This window comes from Sorex fumeus, unplaced genomic scaffold (genome assembly GCF_029834395.1).
Source record: "Sorex fumeus unplaced genomic scaffold, SorFum_2.1 ptg000116l, whole genome shotgun sequence".
In the NCBI taxonomy this organism is placed as follows: Eukaryota; Metazoa; Chordata; class Mammalia; order Eulipotyphla; family Soricidae; genus Sorex; species Sorex fumeus.
Window position 1 is genome coordinate 3070531 of NW_026606173.1, and position 5634 is coordinate 3076164.

Here is a 5634-nt window from a genome sequence, read left to right on the forward strand (position 1 = left end):
AGTAACACAATGCTGGTTTTCAGCGGTCTGTTCACACTCTAAGCCCTGCTTTTTACTGGGTATCCACACAACTGTGGTCAGCTCTTCATTTTCATGTCCAAACAATCCAGACTTGAGAAATCATTGCAATCTCCAGTACAGAATGTTCCATTCATTCACTGCGAATCTGGAATTCAACTGAATCTCCACTACCTGCAGATTTATCTTACACCACTTGTGAATGTCCAAGTAAAACAATGCTGGTTTTCAGAGGCCTGTTCATGTTCGCAGTCGTGCTGTTCAATTGGCTATCCACTCAACCTGTTTTGCTCCTCATTTTCCTGTGCACACAACCCAGCCTTCAGAAATCATTGTAATCTCCACTACAGGATGTTCCATTCATTCACTGGGAATCTGGAATTCATCTGAATCTGCACTCCACGCAGGCTTTCGTTACACCACTGCTGAAAGTCGAAGTAATGCAATACTGGTTTTCAGTGGTCTGTTCACATTCGAAGCCGAGGCTTTTTACAGGCTATCCACTCAACACTGGTCAGCTCTTCATTTTCGTGTCCCCACAATCCAGATTTCAGAAATCATTGCAATCTCCACTACAGAATGTTCCATTCATTCACTGCGAGTCTGGAGTTTATCTGATTCTCCACTCCCGCCTGGTTAACATTACACCACTTGTGAATGTCCAAGTAAGCCAATGCTGGTTTTCAGAGGCCTGTTCATACTCGCAGCCGTGCTGTTTAATTGACAATTCACTCCACCCTGTTCAGCTCTTCATTGTCCCACCACACTACCAGCCTTCAGAAATCTTTGTTATCTCCACTACAGAATGTTCCATTCATTCACTGCGAATCTGGAATTCATCTGACTCTCAACTCCACGCAGGTTTTCATTACACCACTGTTGAATGTCCAAGTAACCCAATGCTGGTTTTCAGCGGCCTGTTCATATTCGCAGCCCTGCTGTTTACTTGGCTATCGATTCAAGCCTGGTCAGCTCTTCATTTTCCTGTCCACACAACACAGGCTTCAGAAATCATTGGAATCTCCTCTACAGAATGTTCCATTCATTCACTGCGAATGTGGAATTCAACTGACTCTCCACTCCATGCAGGTTTTCCTTACACCACTGATGAATGTCCAAGTAACCCAATGCTGGTTTTCAGCTGCATGTTCACACTCGCAGCCATGCTATACAATTGGCTTTCCACTAAATCCTGATTAGTTCTTGATTTTCCTTCCACACGACCCAGCCTTCAGAAATCATTGGAATCTCCACTAGAGAATGTTCCATTCATTCACTGCGAATCTGGAATTCCTCTGAACCTCCACTCCCGGCAGGTTTTCGTTACACCACTGTTGAATGTCCAAGTAACCCAATGTTTTAAGTGTTTTCTTCACAAGCGCAGTGGTGCTGTTCAATTGGCTATCCACTCAACCCTGGCCAGCTCTACATTTTCCTGTCCACACCACAGAGACTGGAGAAATCATTGTTATCTCCACTACAGAATGTTCCATTCATTCACAGCGAATCTGGAATTCATCTGAATCTCCACTCCCGGCAGGTTTTCGTGACACCACTGGTAAATATCCAAGTAAGCCAATGCTGGTTTTAAGTGGCCTGCTCATACTCTCAGCCGTGCTGTTCAATTTGCTATCCACTCAACCCTCTTCAGCTCCATTTTCCTGTCCACATAACCCAAACTTCAGAAACAATTGGTATCTCCTCCACAGAATGTTCCACTCATTGACTGCAAATCTGAAATTCATCTAATTCTCAACTCCCGTCAGGTTTTCGTTACACCACTTGTGAATGTCCAATTAAGCCAAAGCTGGTTTTCAGTGGCCTGTTCTTACTACGAGACGTGCTGTTCATTTGGCTATCCATTCCACCCTGTTCAGCTCTACATTTTCGTGTCCACAAAACCCAGCCTTCAGAAATCATTGGAATCACCACTAGAGAATGTTCCATTCATTCACTGCGAATCTGGAATTCATCTGAATCTCCACTCCCGGCAGGTTTTCATTGCACCACTGCTGAATGTTCAAGTAACGCAATGATGGTTTTCAGCGGTCTATTCACACTCGAACCCGTGCTGTTCACGGTCTAGCGACTCAACACTGGTGAGTTCTTCTTTTTCCAGTTCAGACAATACAAACCTCAGAAACCATTGCAATCTACACTACAGAATGTTTCATTCATTCACGCGAATCTTGAATTCATCTTGTTCTCCACTCCCAGCAGGTTTTCGTTTCACCACTGGTGAATGTCCAAGCAACCCAAGGCTGGTTTCAGCTGCGTGTTAACACTCGCAGCCGTGCTGTTCAATTGGCTATCCAGTGAACGCTGGTTAGCTCTTGATTTTCCTTCCACACACCGAGCCTTCAGAAATCATTCTTATCTCCACTTCAGAATGTTCCATTCGTTCCCTGCGAATCTGGAATTCCTCTGACTCTCCACACCAGGCAGATTTTCCTAACAACACTGGTGAATGACCAGGTAATCCAATGCTGGTTTTCAGCGGCTGTTCACACTCACAGCCTTGCTGTTCAATTGGCAATCCAGTCAAACCTAGTCAGCTCTTCATTTTCCTGTCCACACAACCCAGCGTTCAGAAATCATTGGAATCTCTACTACAGAAATTTCCATTCATTCACTGTGAATCTGGAAATAATCTGAATCTGCATTCCAGGAAGGCTTTCGTTACACCACTGATGAATGTCCAAGTAATGCAATGCTGCTTCTTAGTGGTCTGTTCACACTCGAAACCGTGCTGTTCACTGGCTATCCACTCAACATTGGTCAGCTCTTCAATATCCTGTCCAGACTATCCAGATTTCTAAATCTTGGCAATCTCCACTACAGAATGTTCCATTCAATCACGCGAATCTGGAATTCATCAGAGTCTCCACTCCCGGCAGGTTTTCGTGACACCACTGGTATATGTCCAAGGAAGCCAATGCTGGTTTTAAGCCGCCTGCTTATACTCTCAGCCGTGCTGTTCAATTTGCTATCCACCCAACCCTATTCAGCTCTACATTTTCCTGTCCTCATAACCCAACCTTCAGAAATAATTGGTATCTCCTCCACAGAATGTTCCGTTCATTCACTGCGAATCTTAAATTCATCTGACTCTCAACTCCCGGCGGGTTATCGTTACACCACTTGTGAATGTCCAAGTAAGCCAATGCTGGTTTTCAGTGGCCTGTTCATACTAAGAGACGTGCTGTTCATTTGGCTATCCACTCCACCCTGTTCAGCTCTACATTTTCGTGTCCACAAAACCCAGCCTTCAGAAATCATTGGAATCACCACTAGAGAATGTTCCATTCATTCACTGCGAATCTGGAATTCATCTGAACCTCCACTCCCGGCAGGTTTTCGTTACACCACTGGTGAATGTCCAAGTAACTCAATACTGGTTTTCAGAGGCATGTTCAACTCGCAGAAGTGCTGTTCAATGGGCTATCCACTCAATATTGGTCAGCTCTTCATTTTCCTCTCCACACAAACCAGCCTTCAGAAATCATTGGGATCTCCACTACAGACTGTTCCATTCATTCACTGCGATTCTGCAATTCATCTGACTCTCCGCTCCAGGCAGGTTTTCATTACAGCACTGGTGAATGACCAAGTAATCCAATGCTGGTTTTCAGCCGCCTTTTCACACTCGCAGTGTGCTGTTCAATTGTCTATCCACTCAAACCTGGTCAGCCTTTCATTTTCTTTTCCACAATATCAGACTTCAGAAATCATTGGAATCGCCAGTACAGAATGTTCCATTCATTCACTGCCAATCTGGAATTCATCTGAATCTGCACTCCAGGTAGGCTTTCATTACACCACTTATGAATGTCCAAGTATCACAATGCTGGTTTTCAGCGGTCTGTTCACACTCTAAGCCCTGCTTTTTACTGGGTATCCACACAACTGTGGTCAGCTCTTCATTTTCATGTCCAAACAATCCAGACTTGAGAAATCATTGCAATCTCCAGTACAGAATGTTCCATTCATTCACTGCGAATCTGGAATTCAACTGAATCTCCACTACCTGCAGATTTATCTTACACCACTTGTGAATGTCCAAGTAAAACAATGCTGGTTTTCAGAGGCCTGTTCATGTTCGCAGTCGTGCTGTTCAATTGGCTATCCACTCAACCTGTTTTGCTCCTCATTTTCCTGTGCACACAACCCAGCCTTCAGAAATCATTGTAATCTCCACTACAGGATGTTCCATTCATTCACTGGGAATCTGGAATTCATCTGAATCTGCACTCCACGCAGGCTTTCGTTACACCACTGCTGAAAGTCGAAGTAATGCAATACTGGTTTTCAGTGGTCTGTTCACATTCGAAGCCGAGGCTTTTTACAGGCTATCCACTCAACACTGGTCAGCTCTTCATTTTCGTGTCCCCACAATCCAGATTTCAGAAATCATTGCAATCTCCACTACAGAATGTTCCATTCATTCACTGCGAGTCTGGAGTTTATCTGATTCTCCACTCCCGCCTGGTTAACATTACACCACTTGTGAATGTCCAAGTAAGCCAATGCTGGTTTTCAGAGGCCTGTTCATACTCGCAGCCGTGCTGTTTAATTGACAATTCACTCCACCCTGTTCAGCTCTTCATTGTCCCACCACACTACCAGCCTTCAGAAATCTTTGTTATCTCCACTACAGAATGTTCCATTCATTCACTGCGAATCTGGAATTCATCTGACTCTCAACTCCACGCAGGTTTTCATTACACCACTGTTGAATGTCCAAGTAACCCAATGCTGGTTTTCAGCGGCCTGTTCATATTCGCAGCCCTGCTGTTTACTTGGCTATCGATTCAAGCCTGGTCAGCTCTTCATTTTCCTGTCCACACAACACAGGCTTCAGAAATCATTGGAATCTCCTCTACAGAATGTTCCATTCATTCACTGCGAATGTGGAATTCAACTGACTCTCCACTCCATGCAGGTTTTCCTTACACCACTGATGAATGTCCAAGTAACCCAATGCTGGTTTTCAGCTGCATGTTCACACTCGCAGCCATGCTATACAATTGGCTTTCCACTAAATCCTGATTAGTTCTTGATTTTCCTTCCACACGACCCAGCCTTCAGAAATCATTGGAATCTCCACTAGAGAATGTTCCATTCATTCACTGCGAATCTGGAATTCCTCTGAACCTCCACTCCCGGCAGGTTTTCGTTACACCACTGTTGAATGTCCAAGTAACCCAATGTTTTAAGTGTTTTCTTCACAAGCGCAGTGGTGCTGTTCAATTGGCTATCCACTCAACCCTGGCCAGCTCTACATTTTCCTGTCCACACCACAGAGACTGGAGAAATCATTGTTATCTCCACTACAGAATGTTCCATTCATTCACAGCGAATCTGGAATTCATCTGAATCTCCACTCCCGGCAGGTTTTCGTGACACCACTGGTAAATATCCAAGTAAGCCAATGCTGGTTTTAAGTGGCCTGCTCATACTCTCAGCCGTGCTGTTCAATTTGCTATCCACTCAACCCTCTTCAGCTCCATTTTCCTGTCCACATAACCCAAACTTCAGAAACAATTGGTATCTCCTCCACAGAATGTTCCATTCATTGACTGCAAATCTGAAATTCATCTAATTCTCAACTCCCGT